Below are 26,472 nucleotides of genomic sequence, written 5' to 3'. Positions count from 1 at the left end.
AGGATTATATCATACACACCCTCCCCCACTCCACCAAAGCCTGCTCCTTTATTCAATTTTGCTTTGTTGATCGTCAGTCTAACTCCAGTTTCCCACCATTCTCCAAATCCCTTAGTTACCTGAGAGACCACAAATCTTTCTCCCTCTCTCTGAAATATATTCAATGATGGAGCATCCATAACATTTTGGGATAGAGACTTCCAAAGATTCATACAATAAGAACTTTGAAACATTAGAAATAGGAACAGATATGGATCATTTGGCCCATTGAGCATGCTCTACCAGTCAATAAAGTCATAGCTCATCTGATTGTGGACATAATTCTAACTTCTTGATTTCTACCTATAACCCTTGACTCCCTTGTAGTTCAAGAAGGTCAAACTCAGCCTTGAATAGTTTTAATGATCCAACCTCTATTTACTTCTGTTAGAAAATAATAATCCTCTTAGAGAAGAAATTCCTTCTTATCTCCGTCCTTTTTTGAATTCTCCAAAGTTTTTGAATTCCTCACAAGGGGAAACATCCTCTCAGATCTATTCTGACAATTCCCTCAGAATCTTGCATGTCACAATAAGATCACTTCTGATTCTTCTAAGTTCCAATGACTGTAGGGCCAAACTACTCTATCGTTCCAATTAGGACAATCGCTCCATCCCAGGAATCAACCCAATGAAGCCAGGCGAAGGTTCTCGAGAAAAGGTAAGAATGTGGAATTCAAAATACAAAGCGACCAGCCACAATCTTATTTATCTGCAGAGCAGACTCAATGGGTTGACTGGCCTACGTCTGCTCCTGATTCCTATGTTTTATAAATATTCCTTAAACTGCATCCAATTCAAGTCCATCCTTTTTTTAATAAGGAGACCATCATTATATGCCACAGATTAGGTTTGGGCTCATCAATGCATTGAACAATTATAGGAAGCCTACCCTATTTTTATACACCATCCCCCTTGCAATAAAGCCAACATTCCATGTGCCTTCCTCATTACTTGTTCCACCTGCATGCTAAGATTTTATGGTTCATGTTGAGGACACATAGATCTCTTTGTACTGCAAAATTCTACAATTTTTCTCCATTTAAATACTACACTACTCTTCCATTTGTTCCACCAAAGTGGACAGCCTCACAATTACCCTTATACTCCATCTGCCAAATTTTACACACTCATTTAACTTATTTTATCCCTTTGCAGTTTCTTTATGACACAACAGTTTGCTTTCCTATATACCTTTGCTTCACCTGCACATTTGAGCAAAATATATTCAGTTGCTTAATCCCAGTCAAGAATCAAGATCATAAACAGTTGAAACCCCAACACTGATCCATATAGGACTCTACTAGTTTCAGTTTGTCAAATGAAAATGATCTATTTGGCCCAAACCTTTGATTTCTGTTAGTTAGCCAGTCATCTATCCATGATAATATGTTGACCCCCACACCAAACCTTTTGCCTCATACATTAACTTTAATGTCTTTTTATATTCAAGCATATCAAGTTCATCTAATGGCTCTTTTTATCAACACTATTGGTTACATCTTTGAAATCTCAAATAAATTTGTCAAACATGATCTCCCTTTTGTAAAGCCATGTTGACTTTATCAGATTATACAAGATTTCTAAGTACACCGTTAAGATTTCCTTAATGATATATTGTACCATTTTCTGACAACTGTTGTCAGGATAACTAGTTTGTAATTCCTTGTTTTGTCTCAAGCACTTTTTCTGAATTTCACTGTACACATCTCAACCATATCCAGTTATTATTATCACCACCACAGTTTTACCGGATCCTAGGGCTGCCCCCTCATTAGAGAGATGACTGGTGGTGATTTATTCTGAGGGTCACTACACCTCAGGTGAGGGGAGTGGTTGACAAGGAGAATTTGTCATGCTAACGGCAGCCAGTGTGGAGAATTTAACCCACACTGTTGGCATGACTCTGCATCATAAACTGACTAGCTAATCAACTGAGTTAACTGACCCTTTCATCCCCAGTAGTGCTCTAATAAATAATAAATGATTGGGCTGGGCAGAAAACACTTGAAATAAATCAACACAACTCTTCCAGATGCACTTGTAACCCAGCCAGTCTGCTCTGCCTTGGACTCAGGCTGCTGTGCAGACTAAGTCGATTTCATTTTCATTTCACCCATTGCTGCACTAGTATCTCACATTGTACAGCGTGGAAATACCCAAGAAAAAGCCCAATTTGCAATGGTTTTGGTTAAAAGAGTTTATGTCAGAAACACTCTGATGTTTTAGGCCCAGATGGACGGGATTCCAACAGGAAGAACTCAAATATTCAGGTATTTCACACACCAAACTTTTCAAACTCTCAGTCTGGATGCACAAAGCTTAGTGCCAAACACTCAGGATGCGCATATCAATAACTCAAGTGAACTTCAGGCTTTTTAGACCATAGGACCTTCATGTGTAGAAGCAGAAGTGAGCTATTCAGCCCTTTAAGACTATTTGCCATTCAAAGAGATTATTGCTGATTTCTTAATCCTCAAAATTCCCATAAACCTCGATTCCTGACTGGTTAAAAATCTGATCTGTCTCAGCCTTCAATATACTTAACTCCCCATGTCCACAGCCTTCTGCAGTAAATCTCTGGGAAAGATGGATTCTGGAACAATGGGCTGAATGTCACCCTTTTCAAGGGAGTTCCAGGGATTGTTTCCACCATGGCACTTTTCTTATGCCATCTTCTGTAACTCACCTCTTTAATTATGCATGTGGACTCTATGTATCCATCTTGTTCTATTGTACTGCACCTGAGATCCCTGCAGCTGTTACCTTCCAGTTATCAACTCTACTTCTGTTTCTGAGCCACAGCTTACTCAGAGGCTCCATTAGCAAGGTTTTCTCCTGCAGCATCCACCTCAGAGACTTTCACCTGTGTGGATTCTCCTTTGAGATTAGAGGAGGATGAGCACATCACTGTACATCTCCGCAGCCCACCTAGTTCACTAATGCATTCTGGGAAAGAAATCTGATGTCCTTATCTCTCCAGCAACTCTTTACTGCCCTTTGTAATAGCTGAGCAAGCCACTCAGTTCAAGGGCAACTGGGGATGGACAAAAATGACACATTACTGTAAATACACTCACACATCTGTAAATATAATATATACACACTTTAAATCATTATGTCTGTCTGTCGTTTTAACATTAAGGATAGGTTACATGTTAACCGTGTCAGAGTCAAACAGCCTTGTCAAACACAGGGCATTGGATATTATTTTGGTGAGACATTACTCTTCTCTGAGCAATATCATGGATAGCAACAAATTTTAGATGCCCTTCAAGCCTTACATTCATGAGTGCAGCCAAGACCTAGCTCTTTGATGAGATCACCAATTGCAAAATTAATGTGAATACATTCTAATAGGGTCTTGCCTCCACTCATGTTCCACAGCTATGGCCAATTTGTGTGTGTGACTACATGGTCACTTCTCTGGAATGGATCTACATATGTATCATTCAAGGGAGGTCACTTGGACTTCCTCCACCACCAAACCATTACCACCCGACGCCTGGAGGAGGAACGCCACATATTCCACCTTGCGACCCTGTAACCACACAGGATAAGTGTGGATTTCAACAGCATCCCCAATTTCCCCTCCCCTCACATTATCCCAGTACCAAGCCTCCAACTCGGCATTGCTCTCTGGACTCACCCATCACTGCACCCTCTGACCTATCACCTTCTCCCTCACCTTCATCTACCTATCGCTTTCCCTGCTACCTCCCCTCAACCCCACCCCCCCCCCCTCCCATTTATCCCTCAGCACTGAGCTACAAGCCTCTTTCCTGATGAAGGGCTTATGTCCGAGACGTCGATTCTCCTGGTCCTCAGATGCTGCCTGACCGACTGTGCTTTTCTAGCACCACACTCACGACTCACTTAGAGATGGGTGATATCCAATACTACATTAACATCCAAACTCTGCTTCAAACATGTCTAGCCCACTATGCATAAAACATAGTATGCATTGTGAATGGGGGAGCAGCCATTTTCATGCTTTTAGTTAGTGCAGTTGGGATTTGGTGAAAGAATGGCACCTTAACTAGGTCTTGCTCTTGAGAATGAGCCCTGCCTGCAATTCGAGATTCTACCCCACTTTTCATATATCCTTTTGTGTAGATATCCCTGCCACCCCATTGGCTTTGAGGCTCCCCACATTGCCACTTAATTCTTTTATTTATTTTGACAATCAATATTGTTTACTTTCTTCCTCAGCTCCAGGCCAACTACATTTCCAAGCCCATGATGTCTAGCAACTGTGCCCTCATTGAAGCCAGGGTGGCGATCACTTGTATCCTGTACCCTTCCTTGCTAGATCAGATCCCGCTATTACATTATAAATTGCCCTCCTTCAATATCATTATCCTGTCTATGTCCCAGTGTAGTGCATCCAATCCCTACACAAGATTCACACTTTCCCCTACACAGTATGAACCACCCTTAATAACCCTCCCTTCATGTTTACTGCTCAAATCTTCAGCCCTGATCATAGCTACTGAGATAAGAAAATGCCCTTTTTTAACCTCATCTACTGACCACAATTCCCTTTCTTTCAACTAAGGACTACTCACCTTAGACATTCAGAAATGCTATTTGATTGAGACACATGCAACAGGTCTGCCACGTCAACGGCTGGCACATGCTGTAGGTATTACATTGAAATAGCAAAATGCTGTACAGCAAATGTCCATCCCCTTCACTGATCATTGTTGGCAACTATCAAAGTTACCTGGCATTCTGTTTGTCCTAAGAAACAAGGTAAAGCAGAGATGCTATGAGTCTTAAATTCTAAAAGAAGCGGCATTGAACTAAAAGGCACTGGAAGAATTGATAACTGCATAGAAATTGGGCAAGAAATGCCTCATTTAAGATGCAAATGTATGGAAATAAGGTTCTCACTTCTTACTAGGTAGACTCTCATCATTGTGTTGAAACCTTAGATTACTTTTTTATTCTTAATGTCAAGAATGTGATTTTTCTTTCTGTCATATTCCGTCGCTAATACTGTTCTGATGGCTCTGGGTTGGTTGCTATAGATAACTAGATAGTTAAAATGCTTAGAAAGCCAGTGCAGATGCAATGGGCCAAGTGGCCTCTATCTGTCATAATTTTAATTTTCTCTGAATTGATACAGAATGACATGAGTTCAAATCCTGGGCCAACTCTCATAGCTCTTCAGGGACTGCCACCTAGACTGCCAGTGGTATCTTTTAGGCTTTATGTAACTAATTTATTTGCTTGGATAGAAAATTGGCTAATCAACAGAAAGCAGAGAGTTAGGATAAAATGGTCTTTTACTGGTTGCCAAGATGTAACCAATGGGATGCCACAGGATCAGACTGTCAAGCTCCAACTGTTTACGATCTATATTACTGACTTGGATACAGGGTTAGAAAGTATTATAGTCAAATTTGCAGATGACACTTAAATACATACATGGGAAAGTAAGTTGTAATTCATAATAAAGAAATCTACAAATGGCTATGGATAGATTTAGGTGAATGGGCCAAAATTTGGCAGATGAAGTTTAACATAGATAAGTATGAAGATACCCATTTTAATTAGAAGAATAGAAAGGAAACTTATTATCAATTTGGAGCAAAACCTCAGAGAGCTTTGGGGGAGAGGGACCTAGGTGTTCTCTAACATGAATCGCAGAAAATTAGTATGCAGGTACAGCAGGTCATAAGGATGGCAAATGGAATTTTGGCATTTATTGGTAAAGAAATGGAGTATAAAAACAGTGAAGAATTGCTGCAGTGATACAGGGCATTAGTGAAACTGTGCCAGAAGTACTATGTACAATTTTGGTTATCTAATTTGAAGAGGGATGTAATTGTATTAGAGACACTTCAGAGGAGGTTCACTAAATTGATTCCAGAGCTGAGGTGTTTGTTTTACGAAGAAGGGCTGAGCTGTTTAGGCCTGTTCTCTCTTAGAAGAATGAGAGGTTATCTAATTGAGGTATATAAATGGTAAAAGGGATTGACAAAATAGATGTAGAAAGACTGTTTCCCTTTGTGGGGCAATTGAGAATGAGAGGTTATAGTTTTAGGATAAGTGGTAGCAGATTTAAAATAGAGAGTAGGAGAAATTGCTTGTCTCAAAGGGTCGTGAATCTATGGAATTCACTACTAAAGACAGTGGAAGATGCCAGGATGTTGAATAAATTTATGGAGGAGGGTGGACAAATGTTTAGTTAGTAATGGGTTGAAGGGTTATGGAGAGTGGGAAGGAAAGTGGAGTTGAGTCTGAGGTACTATCAGCCATGATTATATCAAATGGCAGAGCAAACTTGAGGAGCTGAATTGCCTATTCCTGCTTATAGTTTTTACGTTCTTAATTTGTCTCTCTCAAATGGAGAGCAATATCTATAACCTTTTGTGATCACCAATACTATATACTTTTCCATTAGCTCATTGTGTGAATACGAATTTTATTTTGAAGTGTTGAGTTTCTTTTGTGAAATTCCTGCAATTAAAATGAAACTTCTCAGGCAAAAATAAAATTCAGGATGAAAGCTGAAATGAACTAAGAAAACTCTTTTGTCTCATCTGTCCCAATCAATGTAAATCGTCCAGCCTCACATTTGTCCAAGAACACTGCACTCTTCCCATGCTGACATCTTCCACATCTCCAATTATTATTGCCCCAGCATCAACAGAAATGTCTTCAGTTGCCTGAGACCCAAGGTCCTGAAGATTCCTGCCACACATTTCCACCTCCCAACCTCAATATTCTCTTTTAAGATACTCCATAAAATCCAAATCTTTGTGCAAATATTTGGTCATCTGTCATAATATTTCCTTATATGGCTCAGTGCCTTACTTTGTAGCATATTAATATGGATAGAAACTGGATGACAGGCAGAAAACAGAGGGCTGACAAATAGACCTCTGTCTGATTGGCAGGGTGTGATGAGTGGACTCCACAGAGGTCTATGCTGGGGTCTCAACTTTTTATAATTTATGACAATAACTTAGACAAGTGGAGGTATGATGTAATACATAAAACTAGAATGAAAATATGTTGTGGAGGAAAATATGTTGTACACAAGGAGGTTGAAAACAGATAAATACATTGAGTGATTGGGCAGAAAGCTGGTAGATGGAGCGTAATATAGGAAAGTGTGAAGTTAATCAGTTTGGCAGAAAGAATTAAAAAGCAGAGTAAATTTAAATGGAGAATAACTGCAGAATTCCAAGGCACAGAATGCTTTAAAATTTCCAGTCATAACAAGTTAATATTCCAGTATAGTAGGTAATCAAGAAGATTAATGGCATGTTATCTTTTATTAAAAGAGGGATTTAACATACAAGTAAGGTTGGTATGCTTCAGTTACAGAGGATATTGGTTAGACCACATCTAGAATACTGTTTGCAGTTTTAGTCTCCTAACTTATGGAAGGTTGGAAATGCATTGGAGATGATTCAGTGAAGTTTTACTAAATTGATACCTGGAATAAGGGGTTTGCTAATGAGGCTCGGCTGGACATGTTTTTTTCTACTGGTGTTTAGAAGAGTGAGAGGTGACTTGACTGAAGTATATAAGAGCTGAAAATTTGTTGCTGGAAAAGCGCAGCAGGTCAGGCAGCATCCAGGGAACAGGAGAATCGACGTTTCGGGCATAAGCCCTTCTTCAGGCTTATGCCCGAAACGTCGATTCTCCTGTTCCCTGGATGCTGCCTGACCTGCTGCGCTTTTCCAGCAACACATTTTCAGCTCTGACCTCCAGCATCTGCAGACCTCACTTTCTCCTCCCTGAAGTATATAATATCCTTGACAATGTAGATGTGGAAGGATGTTTCCTCTTGTAGGTCATTCCAGACCTAGGGTGTACAGTTTTAAAATTAGGCGTCACCCTTTTAGAATGCAAGTGAGGAGATGTTTCTCCTTTCAGACTTTTAAGGCCATTGTCTCAGAAGATGGTGGAGATGGGCTTGTTGAATATTTTTAAGGCAGACAGAGAGCGACAGATTTTTATTAGGCATGGGAATTGTAGGTTATTGAGATTAGATGGGATGTTGAATTTGAAACAGAAACAAATCAACCATAAATAGTGGAGCAGGTCAAGGGGCTGAAAGATCTACTTCTGTTGCTATTTTATATATTTGTATGTTCCTGTGAAGCATTTTAGCCTGTTTTATTATATTAAAGGCAATCTCTAAATAAAGGTTGTTATTGTAGATTGGTTGGTTACTGCTGAAGTCGAGAAAATAAAGTACTCTAAAAATAAATTACTGTTTTAAGTATAATATGCTGATTGCTCTTAATTAATGATTGAAAATTTAATCAATCCTTTTATTAATTTTATTGAATCATGCATGGTTACAGAACACGGAACATGGAATAGAGACAGATGTGGACATAATGGGTGAAGCAGCTCACTCAGTCATGGTAGATGGAATAATAAAGCTGGTTAGCACCGTTTGGTTAGTTAATATACCCCTGAACATTTAACCTGTCCTCCCTAGGCTGGCCTTCTGAAGGATCAATTTACCTAGTGCCGCTTCCTGCCTTTTTCCATTTCTAGCAAATGTTTCCTCTTCAGATAATTATACAAATTCCTTTTGAAACACTAAATGGACCCTGCTTCAATGCACTCTCAGAAAGTCCATTCCAGATAATAAACATTTTCTGCAATATTTTTATCCATTTGCTTCATGTCACGATTGCTTCTTTTGCCAATTATATTAAATTTGTACTATCTGGTTCTCAATTCTTCCATCAATGGGAACAGTTTTTCCATTTTTGCTTTTGTTAGATCCCCTTATGGTTTTGAATACCTCTATTAAATCTTCTCATCTTTCTCAACAGAGAGCTATTCCAACTTCTCCAATCTATGTAAGTGTAGTTTGTCTTCCCTCGGACCATCCTCGTGAATCTTTCTGTACCTTCTGCAATGATTGCTATGTTTACTAAATATTGTGCTCTGAACTGGAAGCAATGCTCCATTTGAGGCTGAACTAACGTACTTCACAGACTTAACATAACTCCATTTCTTTTGTACTGTACGCCCCAAATGATAAAGCACAATTCCATATGTATCTTTAACCAGCCTCTCAACCTGTCCTGTCACCTTTGATCTGCTCCTGAATTTCCTTTATTGTATTCTTCTTACCAAAGTGAACCATTTCTGTTTTCTCTGTGTTAAATTGTCCTTTTTATTCCATGAGCCATAACTTTGCTTTAAAACCTGCGGTAAGCCACTTTTTGGCCTTTTTGGATGTCCACGTGCACCATCACCATAGTATTACCTACATCAGCCCTTACTGTTAGTTCATCAAAAACGCAAGCAATTTATGATTGGGTATAGAAGTTAGTAATCTGACATTGAAATCTTTGTTCAGCCAATCACACCTCATTATCCTGCGGAATGACTGTTTCAGGTGTGCCACCTTCAGAAAAATACATAGCAAAAATATTTTCATTAGAAATTATCCACTCTTCAATGGGTGCAGCTGATATTTGATCTGCAGTCACAAAACAGGTGGCTTTAGAGATGAAATATCGAGTATCTGATTTGGAATAGTGGCCTCAGGGAAGTAACAATACTGCAATGATTCTTACTTTGTATAAAATGTACGGCGCAGCTACAAACTGCCATTTAGCCGATTCTTCAGCACGCCAGACACGTCAGAATTAGTGAATTCAATTTGGATAAATGGAATCTGAATAGAATTTTTTCTGTAGTGTAAACGAGGTGTAAGGTATTTAATTAGGACATTCAACGCTAATAAGAATCCTGTGATATGGATGTGAAGGGTAATTGCAAAATCAATCTCTTTGCTTTTATGCACTCACTGAAACTTGATAAATGATTTACCTGTCAATATTATGCTTAATAAATATTCAAAAGAACACATTTAAACGAGACTTGTCCCCATTTTCTTTCTCACGCACCTTGCATTTAAATGTGAGTATAATTGCCTTTTATAAAGTTGTAGTTAGATCAGCTGTCTAGCCTGGAGTGCAAGGGTTTAGATTTTTAATAGCCGTATTAACATGTACTGAAGCCTTAATTTCAGATTTCTTTGAGTAGCAAGACCTTAACGTCATCTGTTAGAGTTTAATGTCAAACTGTCAAAGAACCTCTCATTAAAGGTAAGATGCAAGATTCACTACAGCTTTATTGAAGTTTTTTTTATCACTTTCAGAAAGATTTTGATCGTTTTACATTGTGCTTCAGTACAAAGTAAATAATATTGGTTTTTTTTGCTTAATAACAGTATACACTACACAACATCACTTCAGCTCAGTGGTTAATTTTCTTGCCTTTGGGTCTTTAGATTTTTAGAATCCAAGCACATAATCTTCACAGAGACCGAGAGAACGACAATGACGGAAGTCCCATTAGCCTCAGGAGCTACTACCTCTTGCGTTACTGGCCATCAGCTTCTCTCTGGAAAATAAAACCTGACAACAAATGAAAAAGCCATGTGTAGAACGTGATGTTCAGAACGCAGAGATTGCACATACTTTGGAATGTGGAGTGATAAATACAATCCAGTTCAACGGTTTCTGATGGCTTTGGTCGGTCCAGCCTTGTCGGCAAAATAGCAACAACACGCAGAAATCGCTATTTTAAAACTTGCTCTCCTAAAGCCCAAGGGCCGATTTTAATCGAAGTCACTCCGTCGAAAAGGGCGGATTTGGATCGGATTTTATTCTGTACTAAAGTCAAACTGGCCGGTATTAAACCAGGCATCACATCTGACCGTGCCCTGCAAGAATCAACTCTGTAAAAGCAAGAAACTGTTACAATGTCCTGCATTGGTGGATGGATCTTGGGAAATCTAAAAAAACAAGTGACCTCCATAAAATATATTTGATATAAAATTCTGCATCCAGTGGCGATTTCTACCCGGCCATTCTGAGTGCTGAGTTTCTTCAGCAATTTCTGTTTTTGATTCTGATGACTGTTGTTACTGTTTGGAGAGCGACGCTTGTTACATGCTCCAGTAAAATGGGAAAGGATTCATTTTCAGTTTCACTGCACCCGAAACATTAACACTGTTTCTCTCCCCACAGATGCTGCCAGACCTGCTGAGTTTCTCCAGCATTCTGTTTTTGTTTCAGATTTCAAGCAGTTTTTTATTTTAATCAAAGTAGATCTGAGGGTCCTGATTAGACATGTCACGAAACTCAAATCAAGTTATTTGAAGGACAGACAGAGATATATATTTTTATTATTCAGTCGTGGGTCTTGGACGTCGCTGGCTGATCAGCATGTCCCTAGTTATCCTTGAGAAAGTGATATCTTAAAAAAAATCTTTTTAGACTGTTTATGGTTCTCACAATCTCATGGAGATATGAGAAAGATTACAGGCAATTGGATTTCAGTTAATATATTTTATTTTATTTCCAATCTCTCCGCTCCCCCGAATACTTGCATTAAACAAGCCTAGTCCCTATACTTAGAGACAAACTTTCAAAAGGGCCTTACAGTTAATTCTGTAACTAAACTATCCCTGAACTTCCCCTGACATTAATTTGTCATAGGGCAACATTCATCAATGTCGTAGATTTTCAGAATAAAGAAAAAAATACATTTTTACATGTCGAAAATCGATCCAAGAGTTATCCAGCGGATTTCGTGTGTGATACATTTAAAGACCTAGACATTGAAGCAACACATAAACTCGCAGACTCTCTTCAGTTTAATCACAGAGATTCATTTAAAGAAACAGGGACAATCAACTTGCATGCGACAAAGAATTCACCCTCAACATTGCACATAAATCTACAAGGTACTAAACAAAGAATATTTTGAAGCAATGTTTGAGGTGGTTTTATTTCATTGCACCGGTTACTGCTGCTAGAGTGAGGATCGCTTCCTCGGGCGACCCCGGTCTCTGACCAATAAACATACCGTGGGTTCACACTGTGGCTCAGTCCCGCCCCCCAATGTGACTCTCAGGGTAGCCCATGACAGGGAATCAGGGAACCTGTCAATTTCTTACGATTAAAACGTGTTAAACTCCGAACTTTTTTAAAAATAAAGAATTAAATGAAGCAGTCGGGAAAAGTCAGAAGAAATTTCTTAAATTGTGCAATGGACGAAACGTGAACGATGAAACTCAACTTCAGTAATGTGAAGATCCAAATGTTGATAAATACTTAAATGGGTGAAAGCAAAATTATCTTACCATATTACTCTTTTGCTTCCATGCCTTCTGTTTTAGAACGGACTATGTGCAATTTCACATTCTTCCCAACTGACCTCTAGAAGTATAGGGTGTCGGATTTCTCAGTCAAGTATTATGGGAATTGAGTAACATTCATTAATGGCCATATTCCAAACGGAGGCCCTGGAATTGATCTTGACCAACAAGCTGCACATCTATGAACTCTCTCTCACTCGGCTCATGACAGCGCTGGTGGTGCAGAATCCCTGGAGAAGTCCTCTCTGACTACTTCAACAGTCTGGTGTACTCTGGCAACATTGAAACAACAGTAATAGGTCTTGTCTAATCCGGAATTCCTTGCCTTTCCTGTCTTCAGTTCTCTGCGCTTTCCAGATGCCGAGCACACAGAACACAGTTACTGCTGCATATTCAAAGGCTTGCTTCAACACAAGAGTCTGTTCAAAGACTGCCAGCCAGAAAACTGTTCCATTTGGAGAGAATTTTGCCTGTTATCTTTCTACCCAAATTCTTAGTTTTGAGCTGCCAAACAGAAAACTTAGACTGATCCCACTGCAATTAGCTTTCTATTTACCCTTTGCTTCCTTGCTATTCATTCCCATGGTAACCTCCAGTCACATGGACTTTTTTAAGCAGGGACTAGGAGAAAGTGAAGACTGCAGATGCTGGAGATCAGAGTCGAAAAGTGTGGCGCTGGAAAAGCACAGCAGGTCAGGTAGCATGCAAGGAGCAGGAGAGTTGAAGTTTCCAGCTTAAGCCCTTCATCAGGAATGTTGGATGAAGAGCTTATGTCTAATACCTCGACTCTCCTGCTCCTCTGACGTTTCCTGACTTGCTATGCTTTTCTAGTGCCACACTTTTCAACCATCATAAGCAGGGAACAGATTTATCTCTTTCAGAAATCTCCCCAGTTCACCATCATCTTCATGGGTCGTAGAAAGAAGTACAAACTTTGCCCAGTATGTGGCTCATCATTATGTCCAAGTTTACTAAATATCACTCCATTTCCCCATCCATGACATGGCCTGGGAAAAGTCAATCAGTTTATCAAAGTTCTATCCTTGACATTGTTTTATTTTCCATCTGCATGGTGCTCTTCATCAACCAAAAGCTTTTTGCCAGTCCCTCAGTATTGAGCATGACATGCTTCAGCTCCAGTTCAAAGGATCCTGAGATAGTTGACAAGATATTTAAAGCAGGAGAAAGTGAGGTCTGCAGATGCTGGAGATCAGAGCTGAAAATGTGTTGCTGGAAAAGCGCAGCAGGTCAGGAAGCATCCAGGGAACAGGAGAATTGACATTTTCCTGAGGAAGGGCTTATGCCCGAAACGTCGATTCTCCTGTTCCCTGGATGCTGCCTGACCTGCCGCGCTTTTCCAGCAACACAAGATATTTAAAGCAGTTAAGTGTAACTATACTGCCGTGTGTCTGGAGTCAACTGTAGGCCAGTACAGGCAAGGATGACATATCTCTTCCCTAAAGGGGAATTTATGAATTAATAACAATTAACGGTAGTTTCATTGTCACCATTAGCTTTCAATTACAGATTTTATTTTAAATTAATGTTGAATTCCACCAGCTTCCATTATGGGGGGGGACTAGGAACCAGGTGCCCAGACTGTTGGATCTCTAGATTACTATCCAATGACATTAAACCATTGCCTCCCCAAATGCAGGTAAGGTCTCATGTGGGACAAGTGGTGTTTGAAGGTGCATGTGTAAGTGGATTGTTTGAGGTTTTGTATGCTCTGTTTGATACCACAATTTTATCTTTGCATGTTACAAAATAAGACTGTCTGTGTGTCTGGTGTCTTCATCAATGAGCAATCTCCATTTTGGTTAGTCACAAGCCAGGGACTCTTATAAATCAGTGGGAATATTGGATCCCAGGAATGCTTTGAGGACATTCCTAAAGTGTTTCCACTTTCTCCTGGGAGTCTCCATTTAGCATAGTTGCTTCAAGAATCTGGAGTCACACATATGAACTGCATGCCCTTGAGATATAAAATTTTACAGCATGGAAAGACACCCTTCAACCCACTGCTTCCACCAAGCACCTATCTATTTTAGTCCTAATGTCCAGCATTTGGCCTGTAACTTTACATCCAAATGCTTCTTAAATGTTAGGATGGATTTCTGTCTCTACCCCTTTACAGGCACTGAGTTCCAGGTACCATCACCTCCTGGGTGAAAACATTCTTCCTTAAAGAAATTACAAATGTCCTGCTCTTTACTTTAAATCTATTTGCCTTGGTTATTGATCCTCTACTTAGGGAAAAGGTTTCTTCTGATATACCCCATCTGTGCCCCTCTTCATTTTATACACTTCAATCTGGTCCCCTCTCGGCCTTGTCTGCTCTAAGGAAAATAAACCCAGTGTATCTAGTCTCCCTTCATAGCTCAAACACTCCAGTCCAAGCAACATCCTCACGGATCTCTTCTGCATCCTCTCGAGTATAATCACACCCTCCCTATAGTGTGGTGATCAGAACTGCACAAAGCATTCCAGCTGTGGCCTATATTATATGTAGCTCGATCACAACATCCTTGCTCTTGTATGTAATTTAAGTATGTATCCCACATGCCTTCTAATCCACCTTATCCAACTGTCCAGTTGCCTTCAATGATCTGTGGACATGCATACCAAGGCCTCTGATCCACTGTACTTGCGAGAATGCTATCATTCAGTGTGTACTCCTTTGCCTTGTGAATCCTTCCAAAATGCATCACCTCACACTTTTTAAAATTAACTTCCATCAGGCATTATTCTGCCCATCTAACTAGACCACATAGAGTCAGGCAGTCTTACAGCACTGAAATAGTCCCTTTAGGTCATCCAAGCCGACCAAGTTAACCAAACTAAATTAGTCCCATTTGAATGCACGGCCCATATCCTTCTAAATCTTTCCTATTCATGTCCCTTCAGAATGTTAAAACTGTACCTGCCTCGACCATTTCCTTTGGCAGTTATTGTCCTATAGTCTAAGGCTTTCCACCTCACTGTTTACACCATTGATTTTCATATCACCTTCTGATCAAACCTCCTATATTTATGCTCGAATCATTGATGTACAATGCAAATAGCAAGAGATGCATCAACAAACTCTGCAATATGCCACTGGACACAAGCTTTCAGTTACAAAAATAACTTCCGACCAACACCTTCTGACTCTTGCCATTAAGTCAATTTGCCAAATTGCCCTGGATCCCATAGATTCTTACTTTCTTGATCAGTATCCAATGCAAGATCTTGTCAAAAGTTTCACTGACGTCCCTGTAGATTACATCCATCGCACTGCCCTCATCTATACATTTTGCACCAGGCTTAGTTATTCCAATGCACTCCTGGTTGGTCTCACATATTCTATCCTTCATCATCTTGCAGTAATTCAAACTCTACTGTTTGTGTCCTGGCTTGCACCAAATCTCCATGCTCATTGACCTATACTGGTTACCAATCAAGCAACCTTTTGGTTATAAAATTCTGATCTTTGTTTATAAATCCTTCCATGATTATTGCCTCCCTATCAACCCTTCACTTTCTCAGGACTCAATGTGATGAAACCCAAGCTTCTTTGAGGTCCCCCTATAAAGGTCTTGTTTGCGGGGAGATGAAAGGACACAATGTCCCAGCTTACTTTCAGAGCCGGGCTGAGAGGTGGCAAATGGAGTTTAATGCAGACAAGTGTGAGGTGATTCACTTTGGTCGGAGTAACCGGAATGCAAAGTACTGGGCTAATGGTAAGATTCTTGGTAGTGTAGATGAGCAGACAGATCTCGGTGTCTAGGTACACAGATCCTTGAAAGTTGTGACCCAGGTTGACAGGGTTGTTAAGAAGACATACAGTGTTTTAGCTTTTATTAATAGAGGGATCGAGTTCCGGAACCATGAGGTTATGCTTCAGCTGTACAAAACGCTGGTGCGGCCGCACTTGGAGTATTGTGTACAGTTCTGGTCACTGCATTATAAGAAGGACGTGGAAGCTTTGGAAAGAGTGCAGAGGAGATTTACTAGGATGTTGCCTGGTATGGAGGGAAGGTCTTACGAGGAAAGGCTGAGGGACTTGAGGCTGTTTTCGTTGGAGAGAAGAAGGTTGAGAGGTGACTTAATAGAGACATATAAGATAATCAGAGGGTTAGATAGGGTGGACAGGGAGAGCCTTTTTCCAAGTATGGTGACGGCAAGCATGAGAGGGCATAGCTTTAAACTGAGGGGTGATAGATATAGGGCAGATGTCAGAGGTAGTTTCTTTATTCAGAGAGCAGTAAGGGTATGGAATACTTTGCCTGCAATGGTAGAAGATTCGCCAACTTTAAGTACATTTAAGTCGTTATTGGACAAGCATATGGACGAACATGGACTAGTGTAGGTTAGATGGGCTTCAGATTGGTATGACAGGTCGGCGCAACATTGAGGGCCGAAGGGTCTATACTGCGCTATAATGTTCTATTTCGGGGGTTGGGGGGAAATAATTTAGCTGTATCCACTGGAAGCTGGAATGGGGTCACCATTGCGGAGACTCCAGCAATCATGTAGCAATATAAAGGGACAGAGATCCTAAGTAGATCTCCATTTTCTGGTGTTCAGTGGCTCAGTATAGGAGCTGTATACAGAGACCAGTGTCCTGTGGTCTCTGTATACCAAGTTCCAAGACTGCTCGATCAGTTTGAACCCTAATATGTTCATCTTTGCGCCGTACAAGGCATGGGAAGAGAAATCTATAACTGATGTTAGTTAAACGTAAAATCTGCAAAAAAAAACCGTTTCCATCACACAAAATAGGGAAAACAAATTCTCAAAGGTATTTTCATTTATGACGCTTATCATAGTCCAATAACCTACCAGCGGAACCTAACCAGACAAATAATGGTTAACCTTTTTAGACGTGCACGAGATGAGAAAGTAGGGGAACAACACAATCCCTGCGGCGAATATAATGCCAGGAAAAAGCCGAGAACTAATGCTGCAGGTATCTGGAGAGCTGTCGGCTTAGTCAGGAACTCAGTTTGCAGTGAACGAAATCATAGCACCCCCCTGTGACAGGAACGATAACAACCGCTCAACTCGCCGACAGGTTGACTGAACAAACTATAACTATTAATGAAAAGATATTGTTTGAGACCTGCTCAGCGGTCTGAAAATTGTACATAAGATACAGATACACAGCATCGCGCATTGTATTGTAATCCAGTCACGATGTATTATAATAGCTGGAACGTGACATCCAGAAGTTTTGAAAGTGGGTTAAGTATGAACACAAAAACGACAAAAGTATAAGATTGAAGTGTATGTTGTTAATAGGAACAAGTAGACAAGGATTGTCATTTCAGACAAACGATAGCAGAGGATGATAGATGTGGTGTTGAAGTCAAAAGACAAATATATCCAGAAGGAATTTCGTGAAGGATATGCTAATAAGAAAACTCAAACTTGTATAAAGAAAAAATCTCAAAAAATACTTCATTCCATCCATTTTTCTGCTTGCCTCAGAAATTTGGAGGTAAATATCTGAAGCTTTGAAATGTGGACACTAAAATAAATGCGAAAAAAATCCATATACAGACCATTATCAAACAAAGAGGTAATTGAAATTGCAAAAACGAGAAGGACTCGAAAAATTGACAGCCAGAAAAGAAAATGTGAATGTTTCGGATTTTGATCAGAGCTTAAGGACAACACTTCTGATGGCAAAGGGGGGGAGCAGCAGAATGGGAGATTTCCCTGCGTATAATTGGATGATGGATGTTCCAAAGTGACTGCAGACTAAATACAACAGATGCGTGACGATGGGGTGAGACAGATAGATGGATTTACCATAACAGCCGATATTCTGTAGCTACAAGCAGCAACAACACTGTTACACGCCTATAATGCACTGCAACAATGTTGCATTGTAATGGTCTCTCTAATGCACAGACCAAGATGTTATATTGGAGCATTGCCCCTCATTGACCCTCTCTCACCAGTGTACACTTCAACACTAAGTTAGACCCCTCCACTTTGCCAGATGCTATTGTCCTTTAATAGTTACTGGGACATGAAGTGACTTGGTGGACTTTTCATCTTTCTGAGAGGAAAAAGGCTCATTTACCGGAGCTGTTGGTCAAGAAGATGGTTGGCATCATTCTGGTGCTAACAAGAACACCAGGACTGGTGGCCACTGTTGTCATTTCAATCAATCCCTAGTGGAGATTATCATTGAATCAGGGCACCAATTATTGGGGTATCATTAGACAAGACTGCTCAGGCATAGCAAGGAGGGCAAAGGGGTGAGGGGGGAGGGCTGGGACAGCAGACCATTAGGAGAGGAATTATCAAAAGGCAAGTCCTAGGGTTGGAGGGAGGTATGTCCAATGGCCCAGAAGGTCCTTAAAATAGGCACCTCCATGCCTGCCATCAGCTCATACAATTTCATACTCAGCGCCAGCATTTGTCTGATTTGGGAAACATTAGCTGGTGACAGGACGTGATCCTTTAGTGGCCATTAATTGGCAACTTTAGGGTGCTCACCAGGCTCAAGAGTGGCAGACCACCCAAAATAGTAACCATACACACCTGCCACTCTGCTACATATTGCTACATATAAAATTATAAAAGAGCTGAGACAGATTCTTGATGACATAGAGTGATACAATCATACAACATAGAAACAGAATCTTCAGTCCAACATGCCCACTATGTTCCCAAACCAAAATAGCCCTACTTGCCTGTGTTTAGCCCATGTCCCTCCAAACCTTTCTTATTCACGTATTTATCCAAATCTCTTTTAAATGTTGTAACTGTAACTGCATCCATCACATCCTCTGACAGTTTATTCCACATACAAACCGCTCGTTGCATAAAAAAGTTGTCCCTTATGTCCTTCTTAAATCTTTCTCCTCTCAACCTTAAAAATATGTCCCTTAGTTTTGAACTTCCCCATCTAGGGGAAAGACCCTTGCTATTCACCTTATCTATACCCCTCATAATTTTATAAACTTCTATAAGGTCACCCCTCAACCTCCTACACTTCAGTGAAAAATGTCCCAGCCTATCCAGCCTCTCCTTATAACTCAAACCTTCCACTCCTGGCAATATCCTGGTAAATCTTTTCTAAACTGTCTCCAGTTTAATAGTATCCTGCCACAGCAGGTGACCAGAACTGTATTCTGGAAGAGGCCACATTAACAACCTGTATAACCTCAACATGACATCCCAACTCCTATACTCAAAGAACCAAACAATGAAGGCACTAAACAACTTCTTAACCACCCTGTCTACCTGTGATGCAAATTGAAAAGCATTATGTACCTGAACCCCTAGGTCTCTCTGTTTTACAGCATTACTCAGGGCCCTACCAATTATTGTCTAAATCATGTGCTTGTTTGTTTTACCAAAATGTAATACCTTACATTTATCCAAATCAAACCAAGATCCAAAATGGATCCAAGATAGTGGTGGCAGAGTAGGACACTTCAGCCAGAGCTCATCTGCTCTGTACATTTCTTTCTCTCTTTTCTCTCTTAGCGTTTATTTTCTTCTTTTCTTCACTCCTGGCTTCCACGCACATTCAGCAAGGAGTTCTCTTGGCCTGGCCCGGTCAGTGACAGTCTCTTGGGCCAGTCTCTCAGCAGTCCCTTGGCCTGGTCTCTCAGTGGCCTGTGACAGCCTCTCGGCCCAGCCTCTTGACAGCACATGGTGGTCTCTCACCTGGACATAGCGGTGTCTTATCCTGGTCTTTCAGCAGCCGCAGCCAAATGTGGTGGGGTCTTGGCCCAGTCTCTTAGCCTGGCGTAGTGGCACCTTGGCATGCAAGTGGGTCCTGCTCAGGCATGTTTCAGAGGCAGCAGGAAGAGATTGGGGTGGTGTCAGTGTCAGCAGAAGCAGTGATGACACCACAGCCCAACATGAGAAGAGCTGGCAGTGAGGGAGGTCCCCCAATATCTGCAGCAGCATTGTCAAGAACAGGCAGCTGAGGCCTCCCAGAGAGCAAGCTAAGCAGATGATTCATCAAAGTCTGTTGAACTTTGAACTTCATTTTTATAGTTTTTATTAAGAAGGACTTTAATGTTTAACTATTACCTTATTTCTTTATTTTTCTATTTATTCTATGAAGGTAATGCTTAATGCTTGAAACTTTGTTTCTTTTACTGTTTTGTACCAAGGTACCTTTGTACCTAAGATGGTGCCATTTGTGGCGACATTATACACTTTTCACTGTACTTATGTACTTGAGTACATGACAATAAAAATCTAAACGTAAATCCAACAATCTAAACTCCATCTACCACTCTTCAGCCCATTGATGAAAAGCTCTTGTAATCTTAGATAACCTTCTTCACCGTCAATTATACAACACGGTGCCCTCAGCATTATGTCTAATATTCTGTTTACCAATCTGCCAATGAGCTATAAATTTATCCCATTAAATTATAATACAATTGCACTCAGTAATACAGTGTGACTGACAATGCATTCAAATTGCAATACAGCTTATACTGTAACACACGAAGAATTATACTAGTCACATACTAACTCTTGGGATCCAGTCTCACAGTAATACGATTATAATAAAGTCTACTCAACTGCAGAGCTGGGTGAATGTTCTGTGATCACTCTGTGAATACTATTTAACATGTTTGATGATGAACTATTACTTATGCAATCAAATAGCTTTTAAAGTCAACATTTTCCCTTTTTCTTTCTATATCGTATTTATATCATTATTTTGAAATACAAGCTTTTAATTCTGTCCTTTATTATTACCTGAACATTTCAGAATGTCATCCAATACTTCCTTCCATTCACGATTTCTTTGGTGTGTCTTTTTTCATCCTGTTAATTCATCAGATTCTCTGTATTGACTACACTTGATTCCCAATAAAGATTAGCATCAAAACAGATTAATAGTCTCACTAGGAAAGTTTTGAAATGTGTTTGGTGTGGAACTGAGTTCCTCCAAGATTTGCATTTGTAAACCTGTGGAAGCATGAGAAACCTATATGTCCACTTGGTCAGATTAAACTAAACTGACATTCTCACTGCAAAATTTATGCCAAAGTGCCATGTTCCATTCCCCTTGAATATATTGAGCAAAACTGAGTCAATTAGGAATCAAGTGAAAACACTCCATTGATTGGAACCATAAAGAAGACAGTTGTGGTTGCTTGAGGCCAATCATCTCTGTCCCATCACATCACTGCCAGAGCTGCCCAGGGCAGTGTCCTGGACTCGATCATCTTCAGCTGCTTTGTGAATAACTTTCCCTCCACCATAAGATCATAATTGGGGATGTTCGCTGCTAATTTCAAATTTTACGGCACCTCAGATATTGAAGATGTCTGTGTCCATTTGCATTAAGGTTTGGGCTGATAGGCAGACAGTAACATTTGCATGACACAAATGGCAAGCAATAAGAATTAAACAAAAAATAATCCAACTGCCTCATCAAGGCATCAACAGCATTAACATCACTGAATTTCCAACTATCAACACCCTGCTGATAACAGTTAGCCACAAACTGAGTAGGACCAGGCCTATAAATATTAAGGCTGCAAGAACAGGTCAAAGGCTTGGAATTCTGTGGTGATCAACTTACTTCTAATCTGAAAAACCTGTCCGTCACCGACCAAACATAAGTCATGAGTGTGATTGGATACTCTCTGCCTGTCTGGGTAAGTGCAGCTCTTACATACTCAATACGTTTGATACATTAATGATAAAACAACCTGTTTGGTTGCTAAGTCATGCATCACTTTCAAAATACTCTTCCACCAACACAGGCGCAGTTTTGAACACTTCAAGGATAAGTTCCACAAAACAATAACTCTGTTTCTCCCTCCACAGATGCAGCTAGACTCACTGAGTTTTTCCAGCATTGCTGTTTTTAGTTCAAATGTGGCAGGGTAGGTGGAAAGAGCATTTGCTAAAGCATATGTTATCTTATATTATATTAATAGAAGCATAGAGGACAAGATCAAAGAGGTTTTGCTGAACATTTCCATGACACTAATTATGTGTGCACTTATGGGTGCTATATTTCAGGAAGGGCTTAAATGCATTGGAAAGAATGCAGAAGAGGTTTATAAGTATGATTCCAGGGATGAGAGACTTGGATTATGGAGATGATCTGGTGAAACAGGGGCTACTTTACTTACAGAGGAGAAAGCTAGGAGAAGATTTGATATAAGTTTGTAAAATCATTAAGTGTCTTTACAGAGTACAATTGGAGAAACTGTTACCACTAGTAAAAAGACAGAGAACAAGAGGGTGCAGATTTAAAGGAATTTGCAAAAGAAGCAAGTGTAAGGTAAGAAAAACTTTTTCGCAGTGATTAGTTCGGACCTGGAGTGTACTGCCTGGGAGTGTGGTGAGGCAAGTTCAATTGAGGCATTCAGAAGGGCATTAGATGTTTATTTGAAAAGGAACAAAGTCAGGGTTACTGGGAAAGGACAGGAGAATGGCATCAAGAGACAATACTCATACGGAGAAGCAATGCAAATATGGTGGGCTGAATGGCCTCTTTATGCCTCATAATAATTCTAATTTTAAAATATTGACTCATATTTATTTAATGCCTTGCACAAATTTTAGGGCATCCCAAAGTCCTTTACAGCCAATTAAATATTTTTAAATTTGAAGTCACAGTTACAATGCTGGAAAACTCAGCAACCAATTCACACACAGCAATATCTTTCAACAGCAGCAAGATAATGACCAGATAACCTAATTTTAGTGATGGTAGCAAGACACTGGAAAGAGTTCAACAGCTCTTTGGGAGCAATTCTATCAGATCTTTTACCTCTAGCTATTCAGCAGACTTAATGTCTTCTAAAGTAAGAACATCTCTGGCAGTGCAGTCCTGGTGCATTAATATAAAAAACCACTGACCCAGAAGTGAGAATGCGAATAACTAAGTGGCATCAATGTCAGAAATAATGACCATTACATGAAATGAAGGAAACTGTATTAATATATTGGGTTGCTGACAAGTTCGACTCAGACCAAGCTAAGCACCTTTTAAATATTGTTTTTCTCTTGGTGTTTCTTACTGAACTGGATGAGTAGTAAGTGGTGATCTGTTGTGCTCAAAAGAAATGCTTCTGTTTTGGGTGAGAGGTGAGAGCATGGAGAATTGTCAGCATTGTGTGTATAAGAAATGGCACTGTCACATAGCAACCGAGAGCCCAGCTTACTCTTTGTTTCTCCCTCCTTCTAAAACCTTTTCAGCTGCTGAAGATGGGAAGAGATTAGTGAGCAGCTAATTGTTGCTGTTATGTTTTCATGGTACAAAAGGAAAATCCATGGAAATCTGTATGGAAAGCCAATGAGGTAGAACGTGTTTGACAAGCTGATCCTATCATAGCCTTGTGCGGGAGGAAGGGTTTTAAAAATAAGCTAACAATAGTTCAGATAAAGGTTGGTAGGAGGAATGAAAGCTGTGTTAATTAGCATTGCTTTATACATACATGTACACAGACACGCGAACACACATGTACGCAGATGTATATTTGTGCATATTTCCAAATGCTTCTTACCCATATTTCAAAACCTGAGGCTTGAGTTGGCACACACTGAAGGCAAACGCAATATAGAAAAGCCACTCTCCATGCCTCTAACTACAGAAGCCAAGTTAGGGCCCTCACACCTGCTCATTACAATTGCTAATCAGCAGCTTTTATCTGGTGAGGTGGCAATGCTAAGTGAGGCAGGTTGACCTGGGGTCTCACTCTGAAGCAGAACACACACACTGTCTCTGTAGGGAGTTCGACTCAGCTTTCACCTGCTCCCTTGTCAAAAATCTTCTTCGTGTACAATGGAAAACTAAGCATAAATGGGATCTTACGCCTCTCATCTAACTGGTACTATTTAATTGCATAAAGTATTTTAAAGATCATTATCCTTAAATATAACTAGCTTAGTTGCAGATTTTAAGTCACCCCCTGTAACAGTTCTCTGATCTTGCAACTCAGTCCTAATTTCAAGTAGAATGAGAAAGCTATTTTACATTGATATTAATTCTTAATGTCACAAGTTTCTTTATATTTCAACAAATACTTAATTAGTAAATACCCACATTCTGGCTATAGAGACTTACATTTTGCAGTCAGTGATGAAGCAAGGCCTGACCTTCAAGCAAGCTGCTCATTAACCCATAAAGACACAGTGCTCTCAGTGAATATTCCCTCTTTCTGGATAACATATTCAGGCTGGCATCAAGATTAGAGTGGTGCTGGAAAAGCACAGCAGGTCAGGCATTCCTGATGAAGGGCTTTTACCCGAAACGTCGATTTTCCTGCTCCTCGGATGCTGCCTGACCTGCTGTGTTTTTCCAGCACCACTCTAATCTTGACTCTGATCTCCAGCATCTGCAGTACCCACTTTCACCTATATTCAGACTGGCATCAGGTCAAAGGCATGCCCTAATATGCAGCAGCAATGAACTCGGCTTACAGATACAGCATTGAAGAACTCATGCACAACAAACCAGGAGATTGAAAAGTACCTAATATCCTTTATTTTTAATTGAAAATTTCAGATAGAAAAATGAATTACTGTATTGTGGTTGGATTAAGATAGAATCTAAAACAAAGGTAAACAAACTAATTTAAACAAAAACATCTTCTATGTGGAATCATTGATCATTAGAGTGAAGTGTGACATTCCACAAACATAAAATTAGTAGTTCACGATCTGTGAGGGTATTCAGGGATAATTATGAAGATGATATACTTAAAAATGGACAGACTTTTTCTAGCCCATGTGAGAGGTGTGAGAATCAGAATCATAGATCCCTACAGTGCAGAAAGAGGCCATTTGGCCCATCAAGTCTGCACCAACCCTCCGAACACGATCCCACCCATGCACCCCTATTCCCATAAGTCCATCTTTACCTTGGCCAATCTACCTAACTTGCACATCTATGAACTGTAAGAGGAAACTGGAATACCCAATAGAAACCCATGCAGACACAGGGGGAATGCGCAAACTACACACAGACAGTCACACAAGGCTGGAATTGAACTCAGGTCTCTGTGCTTGAGGCAACAGTGCTAACCACTGAGCCACTGTGCATTAGAAAGCAGCAGACTGACTCTCCAACCCATGTCCTGGAGGTGGGTACACAATAGTGACAACAACCTGTCTGGTTACAGCAGGAATGTAATCAGGCACATCCAGAAGCCACTTAATGGTAGTTACAGCACCAGCACAGCAATTTGGCTACATCATGCAGACCTTGTCTCTGTCCACTAGCTTTGACTAGTGAGAAAACACAGTTACGCAACAAGAGGTAATGGCTGTACTACAGCTGACGAAGTTATAAATGTTTCTGGCAGAAAATAGCAATGCTGCTGTCTTGCCATTGATTCTGTTATCCCTGCAGTCAGTTGCCTGGGAAGGTGTGTCGCTCAATCTTGTGAGTGGTAGATCATGAGAGCTGGTAGGAGCTGGGTGCAGCAGCATTAGAATGAGTGTGAGAAGGTGATGGCTTTATCAGAATAGAGAAGATCATTGAACTTCTGTCCACATTGCTGGGCATTTCTCCAGATGATGGAGAATACAGTGACCCAGGTAGCAACTTCAGATAGCCCTCCACTAAACTGCCCCATCTATGGGGACCTGTATGATCTTTCTTCACAACTTGTGGGCATGACACTCATTCCAATTCCCATCTCATCTATTCTTTTGCCTGATTTTCTGGGCAGGATGAAAGATTTTGTCACTCTCAATGTCCAAATCAGCCACGATTTTCCATGCAAAGTAGGGCACCAATCTCTTCTGGTCTGCCATGGCCAGGGAAAGTTTATTGAACCATTCACAGCAGCTCTGTACTGACAGGATGCACAACACTATGGCTCTGCATCAGGAATCCCCAAAGTCCAATGGTGGTGGGTCCTTCCTCCTAAGACGTGGAAGAATATGAAGAATAGCATGTCATAAAGGAATGGCGCACAGGGTTCGGACTCTAACATGAGAAAACTCACTCGGCATCATGGAGAGAAATTCTTCATAAAACTTGACAAAATAAAACACTGATTCTGGTAAGATTTCTCCCATAGGTTCTACTGTTCCTTTGTATAAATTATGACCACAATGCTTACTGTGTGGGAGATGGATTCCGGATGGTTGCTGCCTGAACTTGCTCTTGCGACAAATGGTTGGGACTTTTAATAAATTGTAGTCAACTGGCATCAGATCATGTTTTGGTTTGGATAGGTTCAGCTTAAAATTTAAAGAGGAAGTATAGCTATTCTAAACAATTATTATCTTTTTTCATATCTCATGAGCATGATACATATTCCAATTCCCATC

At 40.3% G+C, this 26,472-nt stretch overlaps 1 long non-coding RNA gene across 6 annotated transcripts in view; it reads left to right on the top strand.

The window, feature by feature from the left end:
- LOC148149714 (uncharacterized) overlaps window positions 1-26,472 on the top strand; it is a 282,534-nt gene that overhangs the window by 191,296 nt on the left and 64,766 nt on the right. For 2 of the 6 annotated variants that reach the window (XR_015757398.1, XR_015757396.1), the window contains one exon: window positions 10,324-12,857. The exons of 3 other annotated variants lie outside the window; for them this stretch is intronic. This is a non-coding gene — a long non-coding RNA (uncharacterized LOC148149714). Of the gene's footprint in view, window positions 1-8,368; window positions 8,405-10,323; window positions 12,858-26,472 lie in introns of those variants that run through there. One more of the 6 variants, XR_015757397.1, reaches the window with a different exon arrangement.

Source organism: Chiloscyllium plagiosum, unplaced genomic scaffold, assembly GCF_037043375.1.
Source record: "Chiloscyllium plagiosum isolate Xiang-an unplaced genomic scaffold, Cpla_swu_hap1 HiC_scaffold_6, whole genome shotgun sequence".
NCBI lineage: Eukaryota > Metazoa > Chordata > Chondrichthyes > Orectolobiformes > Hemiscylliidae > Chiloscyllium > Chiloscyllium plagiosum.
This window is presented reverse-complemented; position numbering and strand designations above follow the sequence as displayed.